The sequence below is a fragment of the Phocoena phocoena genome, chromosome 2, assembly GCF_963924675.1.
Source record: "Phocoena phocoena chromosome 2, mPhoPho1.1, whole genome shotgun sequence".
In the NCBI taxonomy this organism is placed as follows: domain Eukaryota; kingdom Metazoa; phylum Chordata; class Mammalia; order Artiodactyla; family Phocoenidae; genus Phocoena; species Phocoena phocoena.
The window spans coordinates 139,481,039-139,505,012 of NC_089220.1; the positions used below are offsets into that span (position 1 = coordinate 139,481,039).

A 23,974-nucleotide genomic window follows, 5' to 3' on the forward strand; every position below is an offset into this window, starting at 1 on the left:
CCTGCATTGGGAGCGCAGAGTTTTAACCACTATGTCACCAGGGAAGTCTGTGCCTTTCACTTTGATATCTATAATTTTCCTGAAATTGATTTAAAAATTTTTTTTTTACTTTTGGCTGTGTTGGGTCTTTGTTGCTGCATGCGGGCTTTCTCTAGTTGTGGCAAGCGGGGGCTACTCTTTGTTGCAGTGTGCGGGCTTCTCATTGTGGTGGCTTCTCTTGTTGCAGAGCACAGGCTCTAGGGCTCATGGCTTCAGTAGTTGTGGAGTGCAGGCTCAGTAGTTGTGGCACACAGGCTTAGTTGCTCCATGGCATGTGGATCTTCCCAGACCAGGGATCAAACCCGTGTCCCCTGCATTGGCAGGTGGATTCCCAACCACTGCACCACCAGGGAAGTCCTGAAATTGATTTTTGATGCACCCTATTTCAGATATGTTAAAACATGAAAAACAGTATGTATCCAAGAATTGATAAAATTCAGTTATTTTTTAACCTCCGTTTTTAATTTAATACATAACAGGCATTTTTCTCTACCATTAAATGTTCTCCTACAAGACTTTTTTTTAATAGCTGCCTAATAGTTGTCTAAAAAGAGACAGCAGGAACTTCCCTGGTGGTCCAGTGGGTAAGACTCCGAGCTCCCAATGCAGGGGGCTGGGGTTCGATCCCTGGTCTGGGAACTAGATCCCGCATGCATGCTGCAACTAAGAGTTCGCATGCTGCAACTAAGAAGCCCGTGTGCCGCACCTAAGACCCAGCACAGCCAAAATAAATGAAGGAAAAAAGAAAAGGAAACAACAGGCCCCAAATGGATTTGAAACCGTGCAACTCAGACTGGGACTTAAACCCACCGTCTTTTAATTGAGATCACACACCTGGTCTCAGGACTTAATGAAGCTCAGTTTCTTGATGTCTTATGGCAGAAAGAATTCAGTGAGAGACAAAGTGATACATAAGAAGTGGATTTATTTAGGGAGAAACACACTCCACAGACAGAGTGTGGGCCATCTCAGAAGGTGAGAGGCCCCAAAATATGGCGTGGGTAATTTCATAGGCTAATGAGTGGGAGGATTATTCCAACTATTTCGGGGGGGCTGGGGGAAAGGGTGGGGATTTCCAGGAATTGGGCCACCGCCCACTTTTTGGCCTTTTATGGTTAGCTCTGACCTGTCATGGTGCTGGTGGGTGTGTTATTTAGCAAATGTATTACAATGAGCATATAATGAGGCTCAAGGTCTACCGGAAGTCAGATCTTCTGCCGTCTTGGATCTAGTTAATTCTAACCAGTTTTCGTCATGTCTTATGGCTATGTCATTCTTTTAAAGGTGCCCTGTCCCCTTCCCTTCTGTTTCACATTCACTTGTGCTAAACCCCACATCAGCAAATCAAGACTTAATACCTAACCTATAACACAACATTGTAAATCAACTGTACTTTAAATAAATAAATAAATAAATATTGGCAGTTTCAGCCTCTCCCAGGAATGTGATCTTTAGTCAGCCAATGTGGAATTACCTGGTCAGCACTAGTGAGGTAATCTGCCTGAAGGACCTGAAACAGGAGGGAAGGAGGCAGGGCACAAGGTTTGAAAGAATGACATAGCCTGAGGACATGACATAAACTGACTAGAACCAAATGGATCCAAGATGGCGGATAAGTTGACTATTTCCACTAGACCTTTCTTAAAATAATTAATTAATTAATTAATTTTTGGCTGTGTTGGGTCTTCGTTGATGCACGAGGGCTTTCTTTAGTTGGGGTGGGCAGGGGCTACTCTTCGTTGTGGTGCACAGGCTTCTCACTGTGGTGGCTTCTCTTATTGCGGAGCACAGGCTCTAGGCGCACGGGCTTCAGTAGTTGTGGCACATGGGCTCAGTAGTTGTGGCTCGCGGGCTCTAGAGCGCAGCCTCAGTAGCTGTGGCGCACAGGCTTAGTTGCTCTGTGGCATGTGGCATCTTCCCGTACCAGGGCTCAAACCCTTGTCCCCTGCTGTGGCAGGTGGACTCTTAACCACTGCGCTACCAGGGAAGTCCCTCCACTAGAACTTGAGCCTCAGTATCAGCAAGCTCACATCAGCAAGCTAAATGACACACCTACAGGCGCCATGACAGTTCCAAGACTGACCATAAGTATGAAAAAGTGGGCAGTGGCCCAATTCCTGGAAATCCTGGCCCTTTCCTAAAATAGCTGGAATCCTCCTCCCACTCATTAGCTTATGAAATTACCCACTCCAATAAAAACTGACAACCCCATACCCTGGTGCCTTTCTCACCTTCTGAGATGGCTGGCCCAGACTCTGTCTGTGGAGTGTGTTTCTCTCTAAATAAATCCACTTCTTACCTATCACTTTGTCTGTCACTGAATTCTCTCTGTGATGAGACATCAAGAACCTGAGCTTCATTAAGTCCTGAAACCAGGTGTGTGATTTCAGTTGGAAGACTGTGGGTTTTGGCTGCGTTTGAGTCCCAGCCGTTTGGGTTCAAGTCTCAATCAGAGTTTTGGCCGGGTTCAAATCCCGGCCACGTGGGTTCAAGTCCCAGCCAGAGGTGCACGGTTTCAGCCCCAGTCTTCCCCAAAAGGAAGGTGACCTTGCCTGAAACAATCCACTCTTAGCTAGAATAACTTCCTTGCCCCGCTTCCTTTTGCCTGTAAAAGTCTTCCCTTTGTACAGCTCCTCGGAGCTCCTTTGTTTGCCAGATGGGAGGCTACCCAAGTCATGAATCGTTGAATAAAGACAAATCTTCAAATTTACTCAGTTGAATTTTGCTTTTTAACATACTCATCATATGCCTCTCCCTGGAGCAGGGGCTCTGGAATCAGACAGGCCTGGTTAATATCTTGTCTTCATCTCTTACAAGCTGTGTAACTTTTAACAAGTTATTTAAAGACTCTGGGCTTTAGCTTTCATGGGAGGTGCCCAGGTTTTGAACTGAGTTGGTTTCATAGTTGAATCTCAATTCCTAATTAATAATTGATTTAGAAGCACTACATCAACTGAAACAGTGGATCAATTAACTCTAGAACAGTCTTATTTATTCATTAAAGTCTCCTAAAGACCTGGGATAGGCCACATCCGGTGAGCCCACGGTTTTATTGGATGTGACTAAGAAAAATAAAATGACATCAAAACGGATGCCCTTTGGTAGTTGAAAACTAAAGTCAGGGTTGGTGCCATGAAGAAGTGGCAATTGAACCACTTAATCACATTTCTTTATCAGATTATCAGATTATTCTTTATTTGTAGTGGTTATGAGAGGATTCCGCCTTGTTTTTCCTGGTTGCCTTGGGAGAGAGTTGCTTACTTTCTCTGTGGCTCACTTTATCATCTGTAATTGGTATGGTGATGTTGTGAGGGTGAGCTGAGGGAGGATGAGACAAGTATTAAGTGATCAGTAATGGCCACCATTATTCACACCCTTGCTGGGGTATAGACCAGTGAGATTTGGGAGCTCACTCCAAAACTAGAGTGTGGAAACTCAAAAGGCTAGAGTGGGACTCAGGCCCTGTTTATGTGGAGCAGATGGAGACTGCCAAAACTCATAAGAAGTGGCTAGGGACTTCCCTGGTGACGCAGTGGTTGAGAATCCGCCTGCCAATGCAGGGGACATGGGTTCGATCCCTGGTTCCCGAGGATCCCACAGGCCGCGGAGCAGCTGAGCCCGTGTGCCACAACTACTGAGCCCACGTGCCGCCAACTACTGAAGCCCATGTGCTGCAACTACCAAAGCCCACGTGCTGCAACTACTGAAGCTCACGAGCTCTAGGGCCGGCGTGCCAGGACTACTGAGCCCGCATGCCTAGAGCCAGTGCTCCGCAACAAGAGAAGCCACTGCAATGAGAAGCCCACGCACCGCAACGGAGAGTAGCCCCCACTCTCCGCAACTAGAGAGAAGACCAGATGCAGCCAAAAAAAAAAAAAAAAAAAAAAGTGGCTAAAGACAAAATTTCAATGGGAGTTCCCTGGTGGCCTAGTGGTTAGGATTCCAAGCTTTCACTGCTGTGTCCCGGGTTCAATCCCTGGTCTGGGAACTGGGATCCCACAAGCCACGTGGCCAAAAAATAAAAAAAAATTTCAGACATCAGTTTATGCAGGGAGGTGCTGGTAAATGTTTTTTATTTGTTTTTAGCGGTATGCGGGCCTCTCACTGTTGTGGCCTCTCCCGTTGTGGAGCACAGGCTCTGGACGCGCAGGCTCAGCAGCCATGGCTCACGGGCCTAGCCGCTCTGCGGCGTGTGAGATCTTCCCAGACCGGGGCACGAACCCGTGTCCCCTGCATCGGCAGGCAGACTCTTAACCACTGCGCCACCAGGGAAGCCCTACTGGTAGATGTTTTTAACAACCAGGGTGTGTGTGTGTGTGTGTGTGTGTGTGTGTGTGTGTGTGTGTGTGTGTGTTGATTTATAGCATTTCTGTGGTGTAGATACTTCCACCATGGCCAATGTCTAACTACCAACATAATGTCACTGAACACAGAGTTGCATAGTATTTCTACCAGATAGATACAATAACTAAATATCCTCAAGAGAAGAAATACTACAGTAAAAAGGAAGTGATGAGTTTTGAGTCTTTTAATATGTTTTATTTAATTGTAAGTTTACATAACTTAATTTTTAAAAGTGGCTATGTTTAATAACTGGCTGACAAAATTCCTGAAAGTTTAATGATTTGTTCTCATAAGCCTGTATAAGCTGGCTGCAGCCACCACTGAATTAGCCCACGGGTTCTCATTTGGATCCTGTTATCTTGGACAAATAGCATTCGTGTTTAAGTTCAGGACCTGGCAACTGGACAAGTGCTAAGGGTAGGTTCAACGTACTTCTTAAGGACCAGTACTCGTTCCCCTGGTAACAGTGTCCCTTCCCCCAGGACACAGCCCAAAAGGTGACCTTTTACTTCCCTGGCTCTAAACTGTTTATCATTCTGACCCACCAGCACCTCCCCCAACTTCAGGGCAGACTGTCTCAGGAATGCCTGGGACATGCACGTAGGGCATCGTGGCTGGCCACCTGCTGAACCCACGTCAGGTGCTTACAAGGTCAGCCAGATGGCCAGAAGGAGAGCAGAAGGCCTGAGAAGGAGCTGCCGGCTCCTGGGCTCTCAGCCCTATGGCATCTGCGCTGTTGGGCTAGGAATGCCCTTGGCAAATATACCCCATTGGTCCACTGCCCTCCTATGTTTCAAAACCTGGATCCAAACTACCATTTCTCAGTTTAACCTCACTTCTCCCCATTGCTTCTCTACCCCTGCAAATAACAGAGCCATAATGTTGACAAGTACGGGCACTGAGTGCTTGTTCTAGAATTATCCCCCTTAAGCGTCATAACAACCCTATGAAGTAGGTACTATTCTTATCCCAGTTCTGTGAATGAGAAATCCAAGACTTGGGGTGGTGTGCTCATTTGCCCACAGTCATAGAGGAAGGACCTGGTGTTTTTCCTTTCTCCCTCAACTGTCTTCCTTCACGTGGTAGCCTCAGTTCATACATGCTTATTTTGCATTCTTCAACATGTTGCTTCCTCCTAAATGTTCTCAGCCTAGGGACGGTGGTGGAAGCCATGGGTCTGAAAAGATTGCTCAAGGAGAGAGTGTGCTGTGAGGATGGAGAAGAGGAGGGGAGGAGGGAGCAGTGATGAGACCCTGACGGGCACCTACACCCGAGGGCCCCTGAGGAAGAGGAGACCCAGAAGGGCTGTCACAGAAAATGTGAGATAGCCAGGGGATGGACCGCAGTGCGGAAGTTACAGAGTGGATGAGGAAAGGAGCACCGAGAGGTGTCCCCTGGATTTAGCCGTCCAGAGACACCCGTGACCTTGGCAGGGGCCGTTCCTCCATTGCTCTGCTGGATGGTGAGGAGGCTGCAGCAGGGAAAGCAGGAACTCAGCAGGTGGGTTGAGGAAAGGCTGGGAGCTAGTAAAGTGGGTCAGCCAGTGTAGACCTCTCTTTCAAGATGAAGGAAGCAGCCTGCACGCTGCGTCGACCTGGCACCTCGGCTTCCGCACCGGGATACCGGGCTCGGGTTCCCTGGTGGGATGGTGCCGCGGTGCCAGGTGACGGCCTGGAAGACGAGCTTGTTTCTAAAGGCACCTGTGATCTTTGCCCTTACTTCTCAGATTGTTCGTTTCTAAGAAGACAAGTTTTCAATTTAAAAAGGAGGAGGGAGCTGTGATGGTTGCTGCCTAGTGACCTCTTTTTCCTCTGACGACTGGGAGGCAGAGAGCGAGGGGGATGAATAGTCGGGAGCACTAAGGAGGGTGATGGAGTTTATGACAACCAGTTTGGGAGAATTGTAGAAGGAGGTTGGCAAGAGGTGAGCTGAAGTAGGAAGTAACACATGTGCAGGGGGACAGTCCCCACAGGAGTCCTTGCCCAGCACCACAGACAGGCTTCTTTGTGAATGCTGGTGTGTCTAGCCCTTAAGCTCATTAAGTTCATTCCCCATCAACTTTCTTACTGCTTTTGCCACCAGGAGGGGACAGTCTCTCCCGATACTAAGGACAGCTCACTGTGACTCCCAGTAAGAACGTCATGAGGGTGTTTCAGGATTTCTTTCCAGAAAGTTTACAGGGAGAAGCCAGTTGTCTGTAACCTGGAAAAGGGCTCTCACCAGACATGGAATCAGCCAGCGCCTTGTTCTTGGACTCCCAGCCTCCAGAACTGTAAGAAGTAAACGTTATCTGTTTCAGCCGCCAGTCTGGGGTAATTTGTTACAGCAGCCTGAGCTGACTGGGACAACATGCATAGTAACCCTATGCGCAGAATGAAGAAGTGAGTCGTTTTGCCCAGAACAGAGCAGGACTTCCAGCTCCAGATCAGTGAATTTTCCACTGTGTCACGGGAGGTACTGCAAGGTGCCGTGTTCTCCCAAAGTCTCCCCTCACTTAATTAAATAGAAAACATGTCCTTGGAACTGGCCTCCCTGGACTCAGCATAGATATAGGAATTCATCAGAAGCATTAGCCCTTTTCCTTTGAACCAGATTTACCTCTTCAGTCACTTAAACCTGAGTTTCATTAGGAGGTAATTAGGTTTCCTCTCTGATCAATTGGTGGTGGTTACACAGAAGGCCCACCTGGAAAAGTCCTGTGATCAATTAGCCAGGTCTGCCGGGGGCAAGGCAGAGGGAGAGTTAAGACCTGTGCACTAAATATATGCCCAAGATGGTAAGAAGTGGAATCAGTGATAGACATTAGGATTACCTTTGCAAAAAAGCTCAGAAAGGAAAGAGATGAAAGATTCTACGGAAGTCTAGGTTTTTCAGTCTCCTGGGTGAATAGTTGAGGGTGGTATGCTTGCCGATTGAGAAAGTTTATGTCTATTTGGGGGAGTCAAGGCAGGGGTGTCCAGAAGGGAGAAGCACAAACAGCAGCTCTTGGAGTTTGGACACCCCTATCCCCTCCCCCGTACCACTCCCACTCTGCCCCCCACCCCAACCTTGAATTCAGGGTACAGTGAGCAGGGCAGTTACCAAGATTCCTGGGCAAAGTTTCCTCTTGGCACGCAGACCTGAAGAGATCAGAGAGGCCAAGGGTGTGTTGAAATAGCCTGACAGGATGAATGCTGAGTTTGTCTTCCTGGCAGCAGCAGGCACAGGATGCACCAAATACAGCCTGGTCCTTTGCTCTAGATACAAATGAATCTAGATTTTGTGGGGCCTGAAGCTTACACAGTTGGGTTGGCTGGGCAGGGAATTCTTTTTAAGAAAATAATACAAAATTAGGTAGACCCCTTGGAAGGGGCCTATGTGAGTGAGGGATCCTGAAGCTTAAGCTTCAGAAAGGGGTATGTGTGGAGAAGAAAATAAAATAGTATGAGGAGATAAAGCATAAGGAAGGGGAGGCTACTCTGGACTGAAGTAGTCAGGAGAGGTTGACTTCTGAGCCGCAAACCAAATGACAAGGATCTGTGCGAAGAGCACTCTGATCAGAAGGAACAGCAAGTGCAAAGGCCCTGAGGCTGAAACGGTCTTGGAATGCTGGGACCAGGAGAAGATCAGTGTGTCTGGCGTATGGTGAGCTAGGGGAGAGGGATGGGTGGTGAGTTAAGAAGAACAGGCAGGGACTGGTTCACATTGGGCCTTGAAGGCCTGGTAAGGACACCATTATTCCAGGATTGGTGGGAGGCTATTGAAAGCTTTTTTTTTTTCTTCAATATTTATTTATTTGGCTGTGCCGGGTCTTAGTTGTGGCATGCAGGATCTTCATCGCAGCATGCGGAATCTAGTTCCCTGGCCAGGGATTGAACCTGGGCCCCCTGCATTGGGAGCATGGAGTCTTAACCACTGGACCACCAGGGAAGTCCCTATTGAAAGCTTTTAAGTGAGGCTAAATATAAAAAGAGCATTATGGTGGTGTGTGGATAATGGCTTGCAGGAAATTCTAAAGAGGGTAGCCAGTGGAAGGTGGAGGTGTGTCAGCAGGACCTGGTCCTTCCAGGTCTGACAGTCAGGGGGACAGCCACTGGGACAGAGGGGTGGTTCCTCCGGTTTCCTCTGAGGCTCCCTCTGATGAGCCTCTCCCAATTACTGTCACTCACATTGACCCCACAGAGCAGTTTGGGAACAAAAGGGCTGCTCTGTATCTGCACTGCTGGACTTCATGGTCTGGACAGCTTCTGAAGTCCTGGGTCAAACCCATGGGTTAGAGACAACCTCAAGGTACCCTTAGCAACCTCCAGGGACCTCAGGAGTGAGCACCCTTGTTTCCAGAACATCTGATAGCCACGTTTGGGGTGGAAGGGAAGGACGCCCCCTGAGCACCCCGCTGCGGTCTGGCTGGGACAGCGGTGGCCATACGCCCTCTCCTCCGCCTCCAGAAGGCTGATCTCCGTGGGAATCTCTGAGGTGCTCCAACCATAGAAACATGCCACACAGGGGAAGAGGAAGAAGGAATTGTATTGCTGCAGGTGGCTAATGAATAGGTCTGCCCTGGGGCCAGCAGGGAAGGAAATGTGGAGTGGGAAGAGCACCTTCAAGCCAGGGAAGGAGGGGGGCCATGGGGGCCTGCGGAGCTGAGCATCAGTGAATATGGCGTGTGCTTGGGAAGCCTTGGCCTCTCGCAGGTTCCTCCCCTCCCCCACTGAATCTGCAGGGACTAAGGGCCTCCCTGGACAAGGCCAGGACAACATCTTTGCATGCCCTGGAATCTAAGACAAGAAGCCGGTGACTTCCCTGGTGGTCCAGTGGTTAAGACTCCGCACTTCCACTGCAGGGGGGCATGGGTTCGATCCCTGGTGAGGGAACTAGGATCACGGATGCCCAGCGGCACAGCCAAAAATAAATAAATAAAATATTTTTTTTAAATGTTATCTTAAAAAAAAAAGACAAGAAGACAATCAATACGGTAGCCTAACTGTTTGGGACTTGGGAATGGGAAGACCCAGGAGGTGAAGAGCTGGTCTCCCGGTGGAGTCTGCTGCTGGAGTGGATTTGGGTTTGAGCACGGAGTTTGAGATATCCAAACAAAGGGCTTGGGGCCAGGTCAGAGTGATTCTTAGGGGACCAAGAGGAAAGTGTTTGCCCACAGTTCAAGTAATGAGAGGAGATACAGAGACAGAGAGAGGCAGAGAGGGAGTTAAACTGTAAAAGAGGAGGTAGAAAAACACCTTGATAAACTTGCGAAAATGGTTAATTGGTCATGGGATCCCAGCAGACCTCTCTAAAATGGAACAATAGTTCGGGTGTTGCTGGGGATTCCCAGAAAAAAACCAACCAACCAACCATCAAACAAAGAAACAATGGAAATAAAGATGCAGATGTGAAGAATGGACTTGAGGACATGGGGCGGGGGAAGGGTAGGTAAGTTGGGACGAAATGAGAGAGTGGCATGGACTTATATACACTACCAAATGTAAAATAGATAGCTAGTGGGAAGCAGCCGCATAGCACAGGGAGATCAGAACGGTGCTTGGTGACCATCTAGAGGGGTGGGGTAGGGAGGGTGGGAGGGAGAGGCAAGAGGGAGGAGATATGGGGATATATATATACGTATAGCTGATTCACTTTGTTATACAGCAGAAACTAACACACCATGGTAAAGCAGTTATACTCCAATAAAGATGTTAAGGGCTTCCCTGGTGGCGCAGTGGTTGAGAGTCCACCTGCCAATGCAGGGGACACGGGTTCATGCCCCGGTCTGGGAAGATCCCACATGCTGCGGAGTGGCTAGGCCTGTGAGCCATGGCTGCTGAGCCTGTGCGTCCGGAGCCTGTGCTCCGCAATGGGAGAGGCACAACAGTGAGAGGCCCGCGTACCGCAAAAAAAAAAAAACAAAAAAAAAACCCTACAACTCAACAACAGAAAAACAAACATCTGATTAAAAAATGGGCAAAGGTAGGACTTCCCTGGTGGCACAGTGGTTAAGAATCCACCTCCCAATGTAGGGGACATGGGTTTGATCCCTGGTCCGGGAAGATCCCACGTGCCGTGGAGCAGCTAAGCCCATATGCCACAACTACTGTGCCTGTGCTCTAGAGCCCGCAAGCCACAACTACTGAACCCACATGCCAAAACTACTGAAGCCTACGCACCACAGCTACTGAAGCCCTCGCACCTAGAGCCCGTGCTCCACAACAAGAGAAGCCACCACAATGAGAAGCCCAAGCACCGCAACGAAGAGTATCCCCGTGCTCACCACAACTAAAGAAAGCCCACGAGCAGCAACAAAGACCCAACGTAGCCAAAAATAAATTAATTAATTATTTTTTTTAAAAAAGGTTTCAACCACAAAAGAAAGGCGTGGGGGCGCAAACGACTTGAATAGACATTTCTCCAAAGATAGTATGTAAAAGGCCAGTAAGCACATTAAAAAGTTGATCAACATCTCTAATCACTCGGAAAATACAAATTAATACCATTTAACACACATTAGGATGGCTACTATTAAAAAAAGAAGAAAAAAAAATGTGGGTGTGGATGTAGAGAAATTGGAACTCTTTTTTTTCTTCTTTTGGGTGCACCGCATGGCTTGCAGGATCTTAGCTCCTGACCAGGGATGAACCTGGGCCACAGCAGTGAAAGCGCCAAGCCCTAACCACTGGACTGCCAGGGAATTCCCAGAACTCTTTTTTTGTTTATTGAGGTATTAGTTGATGTACAGTATTGTATAAGTTTCAGGTGTACAACAGTGATTCACAATTTTTAAAGGTTATATTCCATTTATAGTTATTTCAAAATATTGGCCATAGTCTTATAGCTTATTTATTTTATACATAGTAGTTTGTGCCTCTTAATTCTCTACTCCTATCTTGCCCCCCACTTCCCATTGGTAAGCACTAGATTATTCTCTATATCTGTGAGTCTGTTTCTTTTTGTTATATTCACTAGTTTGTTTTATTTTTTAGATTACACATATAAATGATATCATATAGTATTTGTCTTTCTCTGACTTATTTCACTTAGCGTAATATCCTATAGGTCCACCCATGTTGTTGCAAATGGCAAATTCTCATTCTTTATGGCTGAGTAATATTCCATCGTATATATATACTACATCTTCTTTATCCATTCATCTGTTGATGGACCCCTGGGTTGCTTCCATATCTTGGCAATTGTAAATAGTGCTGCCATGAACATTGGGGTGCATGTACTTTTTCTAATTAGTGTTTTCGTTTTTTAGGATATATACCTAGGAACGGAATTGCTGGGTCATATGGTAGTTCTGTTTTTAGTTTGTTGAGAAACCTTCATACTCTTTTCCACAGTGACTATACCAATTTACATTCCCACCAACAGCATATGAGGATTCTCTTTTCTCCACATCCTGATATGGAGATAGCCATTCTAACAGGTGTGAGGTGATATCTCATTGTGGTTTTAATTTGTATTTCTCTAATGATTAACGATGCTGAACATCTTTTTATGTGCGTGTTGGTCATCTGTATGTTTTCTTTGGAAAAATGTCTATTCAGGTCTTCCACCCGTTTTTCAATCAGGTTGTTTTTTTTTTATGTTGAGTTGTATGAGTTGTTTATATATTTTTGATATTAACCCTTATCAGTCATATCATTTGCAAATATTTTCTCCCATTCTATAGGTTGTCTTTTCAGAAATTGGAACTTTTATGCACTGTTGGTGAGAATGTAAAATGGTACAGGCACTGTAGAAAATAGCATGGCAGTTCCTCAAAAACTAAAAATAGAATTACCATATGACCCAGAAATTCTGCTTCTAGATGGACACCTAAAAGAACTGAAAGCAGTGTTTGAAAGAGATATTTATATACCCATGTTCATGGCAGCATTAATCACAACAGCCAAAAGGTGGAAGAAACCCAAGTGTCTACTAATGGGTGAATGGATAAACAAAATGTGATTATACATACAATGGAATGTTATTCAGCCCTTTTTTTTTTTTTTTTTTGGTATGCGGGCCTCTCAGTGTTGTGGCCTCTCCCGTTGCGGAGCACAGGCTCCGGACGCACAGGCTCAGCAGCCATGGCTCACGGGCCCAGCCGCTCTGCGGCATGTGGGATCTTCCCGGACTGGGGCAAGAACCCGTGTCCCCTGCATCGGCAGGTGGACTCTCAACCACTGCACCACCAGGGAAGCCCTATTCAGCCTTAAAAAGAAAGAAAATTCTGACACATGCTACAACATGGATTAACCTTGAGGACATTATGCTAAGTGAAATAAGCCAAACGTAATACAGTATGTTTCCACTTACATGGGGTACCCAGAGTAGTCAAATTCATAGACAGGAAATAGAATTGTAGTTGCGGGGGCTGGGGGAATGGAAAGTTATTGTTTAATGGGTACAGAGTTTCGGTTTGGGAAGATGAAAAGAATTCTGGAGATGGATGGTGGTGATGGTTACAAAACAAGGAGGATGTACACCTAGAAATGGTTAAGATGGTAAATTTTATGTTATGTGTATTTTACCACAATTTTTTTAAAAAGTCCCTTCCCACTGCTACTCCGTCCCTGCCACTGGGAATTTCTCACTAGACACAAAACTCCCAGGCTGAGGCTCCTGCTATTTTTTTCTGGCCCCTTTTCATTTTTCTGACCTTCTCCCCTGTCTTCTCTCTTTTGGGGGGTCCCTTTCCCCAAGTTCTTGTTAACAACCCCTGTAAAGCTGTTTAGTTCCTCATGTGTTTAACCATGCCCTGGCACCTCCCCTTCCTCAACCAACGTGGCTGATCCAGATATTTTCCAAAACAAAAACTGTTCTCACCCTGCTAAATGCATTGAAAACGTGGCCTCCTGAGAAACTGAGTCGTCCAAGTCCACAGCTGAGACTCCATCTTCTCTCCACCAGCTGCCAGGACGTGGGTAGACCTGGGGGCCCCAGGAGTGAATTTGTCAGAGTAAAAGCTGCTCTGGGCAACCTCTTGGCAGCCTGCTAACAGCCCCTGCTGGCAACGTTCCATCTGTCTGAGCATCACAGATCAAGCCTCAGAAGTGCAGGGCCTGAGGAGAAAGCAGAGAATGATGATGGCAAAGAGGGATCCCCAAACCCAGGCCAGGTGAACTCAGTGCAGGATGCAGAGGTGCTTGGGGACCACAGTTGCAGGGGTGACAGGAGGTGATGGAAGACTGGACCTCGAGAAAGTCTACACCTGCGTGTGTGTGTGTGTCTGTGTCTGTGTGTGTGTGTGTGCGCCCATGTGTGTAGACATCCCTGGAGAGGTCTTGGGGGTGGTGAAGATTAAAGGAAAGACCGGGAGCTCTCCCAATGGGTGAATATGACAAAATCCTGCAGGGAAACAGACAATGCATTTCCAGGCATAGATCTCCAAAGCAGAAGCAGGAGAGGGCGCCTGAGAAGTCTTCAGAACAAAAACCGCCACTTGATAAGTGCTTACCAAGTGCCAGGCGCTAAACACTGATGGTAGCTTCAGTTACTCCTGCTACATGCCAGGCAGGCCCTGTTCTAAGCCAGCTGTCTGATAAGCATACAGTGCCAGCACATATATAATTTAAAATATTCTAGTAGCTGCATTTTATTTTATTTACTGTTTAAGAAGTACGAACAGGGGACTTCCCTGGTGGTGCTGGATAAGACTGCACACTCTCAATGCAAGGGGGCCTGGGTTCGATCCCTGGTCAGGGAACTAGATCCCACATGCATGCTGCAACTAAGAGTTCACATGCCGCAACTAAGGAGCCAGCGAGCCACAACTAAGGAGCCTGCCTGCCGCAACTAAGACCTGATGCAACCAAAAATAAATAAATAAATAAATAAGAAATACAAACAGAAATTAGTAATATGTATACCTAATGTACACATGGGTGATACCTAAGGGGAAAATTAGTAACTGCTCTGTATTTTTAAAAGTTTTTTTAAAGTGAAATTAACTGTAAAATATATTCTATTTAATCTAAAAGATGCAAAATATTAATTATCAGTGAGATGTTTCACACTCTCTTTTCTTATTAAGTCTTCAAAATCCGACGTGAATTTACGCTTAACGGCACATCGCAGTTTGAAGGAGCCACATTTCAAGTGCTCAACGGGTGCAGCTGGCTGATGGCTACTCTACTAGACAGAGTAGTTTAGATATATTAATTCTCAATATATGTACTTTAGATACATTAATGCACTGAGTTCCCATCATCATGCTTTTGTAATCCTCATTTTACAGAGGGCAGAAGCACTTTGCCCAAGGCCACCCAGGAGGAAGGTGGCTGAGCCACGACCTGAACCACCAAGCTCAGCAAGTGTGGGCTGGGGATCTGGTCTCCTAACCGCTGTGCTGTGCTGTCACCATTACGTGTCTCATCTCCCTTAGGACTTAAAGAAAAAAGCTGCCTGCTCTTATTCTCTCTGCTTTACAGAGTGGGAACTGAGGATAAGAGAGCCTAAATGGTCTTGCCCTGTAGGTGGTCCCAGTGGGATCTGAACCTACCTGGAGCGAAAACTTGGGAGACATCACCTCACACTGCAGTGCATTCCAGGGAAGGAAAGGGTGTGACTACCTGCATTCCACACTGAAGGTTAAATCCGCTTTGAAAAGTTCAAAGGAGGGACTTTCCTGGAAGTCCAGTGGTTAAGACTCTGCGCTTCTACTGCAGGGGTCATAGGTTTGATCCCTAGTCGAGGAAATACGATCCCACGTGCTGTGCAGCACAGCCAAAAAAAAAAAAAAAAAGTAATTCCTGAACCTGTGCGTTTCTCATGACCAGCGATAACCTTCAGTGTGAAAATTTGAAAAGCCAAGAGCTTGTATCATTGCCATATCAAAGTGCCAGAGACTGGGTGGCTTAAACAACAGAAATTTATTTTCTTACTGTTCTGGAGGCTAGAAGTCCAAGATCAAGGTGTTGGCAGGGTTGGCTCCTCCTGAGGCTTCTGGGTTTGCAGATGGCCATTTTCTCCCTGGGCTTCCCTCTATGAGCATCTGTGTCCTAATCTCTTCTTATAAGGACACCAGTCATATTGGATTAGGGCTCACCCTAATGACCTCATTTTCACTTAATTACCTCTTTAAAAGCCCTGTCTCCAAATACAGACACATTCTGAGGTACGGGAGGTTAGGACTTCAACATACAGATTTGAGGGACACTATTCAGCCCATAACACATGTGTTATATTTCTGTGATTACCAAAGCAACATATGTTCACCATAGAACATTTCCAGAGATTAAGACACTAAGGTAATAATCTCTGCAAAGATCATTCTTTTCCGTAGTTTTTTGTAAAGTATATAAAGTGAAAGTGAAAGCCTACCCCTTTGTCTCCACTTCTACCCCCTCCTCCCCAAAGAACACGACTGTAATAATGAGGGGCACATCTCACACCTTTTCTGGGCTTGTACAAGCTGCTGCCAGGAATGGCCTTATCCGAGCATCCCTACCTGGTCATGCCATGTTCTACATGGTCACCTGTTCCTGGAGAAAACATCCCTTGTGCTGGAGGGTGCTGTGGGTTAAATCTTTCTTCACATTCACAATGATTCTATAATTGTATTGTAGGAGGGTATACAAACTGTTCATCATTAGAGCTTAGATTTAAAAGGAAATTGTATAAAGAAGGCATATGAGGATAAGGGAGACCTGTCGGAATAGCTTCCGTAAGGCACTGAAATGTTTTGTTTTTAAGGGTGTGACTGGGATTTTTTTATTTTTTATTTTTATTGGAGTATAGTTGATTTACAATGTTGTGTTAGTTTCTGGCACTGAAATGTTGACTGTGCTTGACCTTAGGTATAGGGGGCAGTATATTATTTTTCCTTACTCCTTCTTCCTACTTAGCTGGATTTTCTACATTTTCTTAAATGAGTTTATATTACTTTTTATAATGGAGGAAATAAACAACTGTAATAGAATACTGCCAGGGAGAACAATGAAAAGGAGCTTTTAGTTCTCTTCAGAGCAAGGAGATGAAAGAAAGAGCAGGCCTGCTGCTAGATGCTGGGGGCAGAATGCTGGAAGGTGGGAACTCATCAGGCGATGGGGCCTTTGCCTTTCAGACCTGGAGGAGAAGTGTGTGTATGAGTGAGTACCGTCGGGGAGGAACTAGCTCTTAGCTAGTCCCAGGTGGATTAGAGAGTTTGTAAATGAGCTCCTGGCTCCTTGAAATAATGTTCTTTGGCCTGGACTCATTATATCCCCGTCACTGGGCAATGGGACTCTGAGTCACTGCCTGTGGTTTTTGAGATATTACAACAGAAAATGAGCTGGAAGGTTGGAGAGGGTCAAAAGGCCATTCCCGATATTAAAAGGAAAGAACGTGGAGACTTCAAACATTGAGTCAGAAGGCTGAGCAGGAATAAAGAGGTGATTTGGCAAGCCCCAGAAAAGGAAGCAATGATTCCTGAGAGCCAGAATGGGTTCACCAGCCTCAGCTCCACAGCACCCTTGGCTTGAAATGCTAGATGCACGTATCCTTGGGTTCAGCAGGTCTCCAAATAGACTTCTTGTTGTAGTCTTGTAGTGGAGAGGGAGAAGTACAGGGTAGATACCAGTATAAATCAGTCGGACGGTAGCAGATTGAATTATCAGAGCCCCCAAATCAGTGGACTGATTGATGTCAAGGTCTATGTTGAAAAGCTCTGGGGACTTCCATGGGGGTCCAGTGGTTAAGACTCCGAGCTTCCACTGCAGGGGGTGCATGCTGCAAGGTGCGGCCAAAAAAAAAGCCTCTGTCCTGTTCAACATTTTTAATCAATTGCTAGGGATTGGGGTACAGCAGAAACCAAAAAAGGCACACCCCTGCCCTCATGGAGTTTATAAACTGGTATAATCTATTCGTTTATTAAGGAAAATTTGTTTTTGTTTTAAGGAAATACAACCACTTCTTTGACCTCATTGAGAGACGTATATGTAGCTCATGTAGCTATGCAGTCGTAGTTTACAGGACTTTGCTGCCCAACAGGTGAGACAGGTCACAAATTTCTGCACTCAGGTAGAGCCTGCAATGCCCTAGAGCAGTGTGACTGGGCAGCGTGTCCATGTAGGTGAGACACAAGTCACTCCCCCAGGCGCAGCCCCGAGCTGAGGCTACTCTTTCACTCACTGCAGGAGACCCCACTGCCTATCCACTCAGCAGCCATTTCTCACCCCTTCCTTTTTAAAAATGCCACCATCCTCCTGCCTCTGGTTTCCACCTCTCTTCCCTGTATCCATATGCCTCAGTGAACATTGCCCCCATCCCAGGAATGACCCCATTGGCCTAAGGGGAATCCTATGCCCCTTGAGGTGATTGGTTCAGGAAAGGACATGTGACCCAATCTGACCAATGTCCTGAGGGGAAGTCCAGGGAAAGGGGGAGGGTGACTTCTGGGAAGTTTTCTTCCTCTTAAGAGAAAGCCACAGTGTACCAGTTAGGAATGTGTTCATCAGCAAGTAAGAGAACACACCCCCCTCCACCCACACCCTGACAAATAATAATTTAAGAGTGAAGATATTTAATGAGCTGTGTACAAACTCTGGAGGTAGGTGGTTCCTGGTGTTGGTTTAGTGGCTCCAATAATATTAGGATCAACATCTCTGTGACTGTCTTTGTCTTTCATTTATGGTGTCAAGAAGGCTGCCACTCCAGCCATTCTGTCCATGTTAAGGCAGGAAGAAAGGGGCTATGCCAGTGACACCTGTGCTTTTTCTAACCAAATCTTTCCCAGAAATTTCCTCGTACTCTCCCACTTTCGTCTCATTGGGCAGGACTATGTCCCATGGCTGCTCCTCACTGCAAAGCAAACTGGGAAAGTCAGTTTTTAGCCCTTCTTGTCCAAAGAAGAAACAGGATGGGAATTCCCTGGCGGTGCAGTGGTTAGGACTCGGTGCTTCCACTGCAGGGGGCCCGGGTTCGATCCCTGGTCAGGGAAATAAGATCCCACAAGCTGCACGGCGAGACCAAAAAAACAAACAAAAATAAAGAAGAAGCAGGAAAGGGAGAAGGGGGTTGGAAAGTGGAACTGGGTTAGCTACAAACAGAAAGTGACAAACCTAATTTCTGAACATCTCAATGTCTAGAACTGCTGCTGCCATCCTGGTTCCAGCCTGAGCAGGAAGCAAGCACTAAAAAGGCCAGAGCAGAGAGATGGAAAAAACCCTGCGTCCAAGGTCAACAACCCAAATGGAAAGTGAGAAAAGTAGGTGAAGACAAAGTTCACAGAAAAGGAAAAACAAGTAAGTAGCCCTTAAGCATAGGAAAAAATGCTCAACTTCACTCATAGTAAGAGCAATTAAAATTGAAATAAGACTGTTATACCACTTTTCACCTATCAGATTGGCAAAAATCCAAATGTTTGACAATACATTCTGTTGGTAGGGCTGTGAGGAAGCAGGGACTCTCATGCATGAAGGGCAAAATGGCACAATCTCCTGTGTCAGGGAAGGAGTGAACAAAGGAACACATGAACTGGGGTCTTTATGTCCTCACTGAGATGCTGTATCAGCTTACCTGGAAACCACCCTCTCGTGGGACTTCCTATTAAATGACACAATAAATGTCCTCACTGATTAAACCAGCTTGAGTACGGTTTCTGTTACCTAGAGCCAAAAATATCCCAAATGATGCCCTGCCCCCCACCCTGAGCCCAGGAGCAAAGTTGTTCTGTCCAGAAGCCAGATCACAGAGTCTAATTGAGTCATTCAGGGACTAGCCAAATCCAAACAGGTACAGGTCCAAATGCTGAGGTCATCAATGACAGCAAAATCCCCCCCAGAGAAAGGGCCACAAGCTGTTCCAAAAGCGGTGGGTGGGCAACTGCCTAGGGTAATATACAATCCTTACGGTCATGAGAGGGGGCTGCAGCCTGAGTGGTTAAAAGGTCTGGTGGAGGGGCTTCCCTGGTGGCGCAGTGGTTGAGAGTCCGCCTGCCGATGCGGGGGACGCGGGTGCGTGCCCCGGTCTGGGAGGATCCCACATGCCGCGGAGCGGCTGGGCCGGTGAGCCATGGCCGCTGAGTCTGCGCGTCCAGAGCCTGTGCTCCGCAACTGGAGAGGCCACAACAGTGAGAGGCCCACGTACCGCAAAAAAAAAAAAAAAAAAAAAAAAAAAGGCCTGGTGGAATCCAATGTAGAGATGATCCTAAGAAGTTGGAACTTGGGGTGATAAGATGACTGCCTTGGGCTTTCTTGATCTGATGTCTTCAGCTGTTTGGTTCATCTGATTGTCTTTATTTGAATTTCTTATTCACTGAGCAACTTTCTAGTTCCTGAGGATTTCCAAACTGTGTGGCAATTCTATACGCGACTAAAATGAATCAATTAGCATTCACTTTGTCTTTTGAAAAATTACTAGTGAAGAATGGACAGACCCAGTGGAATCTCTCAATCCTCGCACCCAATATTCCTCACTAATGACCTTCCTGGTCTGAGATGTGGTTAAAACAGTTGACTCCTGCCCTCAAGCTACACCACTTCGTGTATTGCATTTCATAACCCCTGACCTCTATACTGAACCCAATGACTGGAACAAACTTCCAGGCTATTCACAGTCAGAGTGCATGGCTACCACCTGTAGTGTACTACAGCCCCATCCATGTATAGGCCTGCATCAGTCCTGCCCAAGTATTCACTGCCTTGAGAATACCTGGCTTCTGGGATTGGGAGACTTCATGACTCTGGGGATCCAAAGAACTTGGTTGGCTCCCTTCTAAGACGGAGGCAGGACAAAGGCATAATCAGTAGAACCTCACTGAGGTTGTACTGGCAAGGGGTACTCTGATGCCCCCAGGAATAGCCTTGGGTTGGCTAGAGGCAGTAAGAGGTGTACATGTGGGCCAGGTATCCCTGGTAGTGGTTCATGTTTGACCATGTGGCAGCCCAATGATAGGAGCAGGAGGGTGGGAAGGAGTGTGGGGTCTTTGGCAAGGATGGAACAGTGAGAGGAGGTGCCAGGTAGGCCACCATGCCTTGGAGGCATAATGGTTGTATCTCCAAAGTTGTGTAGATGCTGGCCTCCTTCTTGACAAATATTCAGCCCCAGAAGGCCTCAGTCTTCGGGCCTGGCATTCTTCCAGACTCCTCTCAGACCATATTTCCAGCAAGTGTCCTGCCATCAGCCTTCCACCCACTCTGATTACTGCTTTCAGCACATTTATGTTTAGTTTATACCCTGCTGTTAATTTGTGATTGTTTGCAAGTTGTGTCATGTGTGTATATCCTGTCTAAGATGGATACAGCCCCTGAGATCAGGATCTGTCTTGTAGTTTTTTTTTTTCAATCTCCATTCTCCTCCTCCACAAACACTACCACCAGCAATAACAGTGAGCACCTAATACAGGGCATTACGTATTGTAGACAAAAATGCTTGTAAATAAGGTAATATCACCAATGCTCAGAGGTTTGCCCCCATTGCAGACAAACACTATGCAGGTGAAAAGCTGAGTTTGCAAAGCTGAGAAATGTGTAGAGAGGAGCTCTTTACTCTCACAGCTTATTTTATGAATGAGGTATCCACTTGCCCTGACAGGGCTGTGAGAATCACAAAAGAAGTGGAAGGCATGTTTCATAACCTCACGGAACATATTAACCTGGGAAGACTCTTCACAGAACTGGAAAATACCTAAAACAACAATTTCCAGACATCCCATCCTCCTGCTTTAGCAGATAAACGTAAAAGAAATTAGAGTCAGAAAAATTTGCTTTGGCGTTGGAAAATCTGAAATAGCTTTTTCTAGAAGTCTTACTATGAGTTTCCTTGAGATGTCAACCTAACTTATGTGATTTGTGTTCTCAGCTTTTCAGAAATGTATTTCCTTTTTTAAAACTTCCCTAAAGTAAAGTAAAAGTGTAAATATGTCGTAGTCCGGGAAGACCAAGGTGCTGACTGTCTCCTGGCCACGAGGGGGCATGGTCTCCCTAGTTCTGAGCTCAGGAGCCGACTGTGGTGACCCCCGCTGTGCTCAGGCTCAGCCTAGCTGGGACTTCAAGCCCCTCCCTGTAGCCCAGGTCAGGGGCTCAATGGACACCAGACCTCTTCTTTTTGGGCAGCTCCTGCAGCGGGTACGTCTGAGGTGCGGAAGGCGACGAGCAGCCAGGCTGGGAGGAAATCATGTTTAAATTACAGACTGGGCAGGAGTGATGTGCTGGCAGCTTCACCCAGGAGCCAGAAGGGCGGTGGTGTCTGGGGCATGACCTTGGGTAGCTGGGTTGCTAGTTAGGGTGTTGGGCAGAGCCTGGCTGGCGAGGCTGAGAGAGCATGCGTGTGGCAACCACAACAGAGGTGGGGGCCACACGGGGCCTGTGAGATCCACTGTCCTGCCTGGCCAGCTCCTACGAGCCCTGCCAGAATTGGGACTGTGTGGTGTGGCCCAGGCCAAGTCCACACTTTTCAGCAAGGTCCTCTGCGGTCTGGCTTCAATCTGCCTTCCTCAACATTGCCTTCTCTAAAAGTAGCTCTTCTCCTGCCAAGCTGAATGACCTGCTCTTCCCCCAAATGACTTGCACTTTACTTCACTCACGTATTCATTCACGTATGCATACCATGCAATAAACATGTATTGAGGAACTTCCCTGGTGGTCCAGCAGTTAAGACTCCGCGCTCCCAATGCAGGGGACCCGGGTTCCATCCCTGGTCAGGGAACTAGATCCTGCATGCTGCAACTCAAAAAAAAAAAGAGATCCCACGTGCCGCAACTAAGACCTGGCGCAGCCAAATAAATAAATAAATATTAAAAACAAAAACAGGGACTTCCCTGGTGGTCCATTGGTAAAGAATCTGCCTTCCAATGCAGGGGACGCGGGTTCGATCCCTGGTCAGGGAACTAAGATCCCACATGCCATGGGGCAACTAAGCCTGCACAACACAACTACAGAGCCCACGCGCTCTGGAGCCCGTGCGCCACAACTAGAGAGAGAAAGCCTGCACGCCACAACTAGAGAGAAGCCTGAAAAGATCCTGCATGCCTCAATGAAGACCCCGTGTGCCACAGCTAAGACCCGACTCAGCCAAAAGCATAAAGAAAATAAATAAATAAAATAATTTTTTTTAAAAAAAGATAGGATCTTTACATGTATTACCTCACTTATTCCTATTTTAAAAAAAAAACACAGGACTTCCCTGGTGGCTCAGTGGTTAAGAATCTGCCTGCCAATGCAGGGGACATGGATTCGAGTCCTGGTCTGGGAAGATCCTGCTGAGCAACTAAGCCCGTGAGCCACAACTACTGAAGCCCACACGCCTAGAGCCTGTGCTCCACAATAAGAGAAGCTACTGCATTGAGAGGCCCATGCACTGCAGTGAAGAGTAGCCCCCGTTCGCACCTAGAGAAACCCCACACGCAGCAACAAAGACCCAATGCAGCCAAAAATAAATAAATTTATTAAAACAAACAAACAAAAAGGCAAAAACAAAAAACAAAACGTACTGAGTGCCTGCTGTAGCCAGGCACCATGGAGATACAAGACAATGCGCTTCGCGGACAAGAGTCTTATGCCTCCATATCTTTATTCATGCTTTTCTCCCCCTCACTCTCTGCCTGGCCAGATTTTACCATCCCTCAGTGACTTCCTACAACCTCCCAAGCTCCAGGAAGTCCCTTCTGATTACTCCAAAGTGAGGAAAAGTACTTAGTCTGTCCCATTCACTGTTATATCCTGAATGCCTAATACTGTCCCTGGCTAGGGGCTTAGTAAATGTTTGTTGATTTGAATGAATGAGGTAATCTTGTTTGTCTCTGCCGTCACAGCCCAGATTGCCTAAAACTTTCACTTGGCAAGTCATCAAGTCCTGCCTGTGACATCTCTCCTACTGAACTGCTGTGTTTATTACCACACAATGCTTGGTGGCTGGGTTAGGCAGGGCTCTTAACTCACAAGGTATAGGAAGGAGCTTATTGGCTCATTGAAACACACCACCAGCAGATGGGCAGGAAGGGTTGAGCCTGCCTTATGGACGACAAGAATCTGAGATTATCATGTCAGGACACCCTGCTACTCATCATGGCTTCTCTCTTTGAGGTCTTCATACCCTGTTTTTTGCAAACAGGCTTTCTGCATCCAGAAAATCGCTGTCATTAGTCCGGATTTATATCCTTCGAGCTCACCAGTCCAAGAGGAACAGGATTTTCCTCTCCAGCTCCAATTTTGAAATCCTGGTAAAAGCTCTGATAGCCTTGTTTTTCTGGATCACATACCCTTCTCCTGGACCAATCACTGTGACCAGGGGCAGTGATGTAGACTGATTGGCAGCCCTTACATGAATGGCTGAGTTGGACCAGAGAAAGAGCAGTTTATCCCCCAAAAGATGATTGAGAGAAACAGGCATGGCCCTTGGGAAGAGCTGGGACCACCACCCTGATGTGTATCTACAACAGTGGTGGTACCTATGTTTTCACGTATATTCCCTGTTATTGGGGGTAAGAAGCATTTACTGATAACAAGAACTTGAAAAATATTGGCTGATTTATAGGAAAAGGAGTTTAGTGTTTTGTCTTGTTTTTGGCTGAAATCCCTGGTGGATCTTCCCTGGTACTTTGCATGAGCCTACAATTGTCCATCTTGGTGCCGCTGCTGTGGGTGGTGTCGTCTGTCCCAGGGTGTGGAACTAGAGAGAATCCTGGTAACCATGTTATGACTTGAGCTGTCACTTC

General features: G+C 46.7%; 1 non-coding gene and 1 pseudogene across 1 annotated transcript; one reads left to right on the top strand and one right to left on the bottom strand.

The window, feature by feature from the left end:
* Nucleotides 1-23,974, top strand: part of LOC136118527 (acireductone dioxygenase pseudogene) — a 59,510-nt pseudogene that overhangs the window by 7,237 nt on the left and 28,299 nt on the right.
* TRNAW-CCA (transfer RNA tryptophan (anticodon CCA)) lies at nucleotides 8,220-8,292 on the bottom strand. The gene has a single exon. It is a non-coding gene; the product is annotated as a tRNA-Trp (tRNA).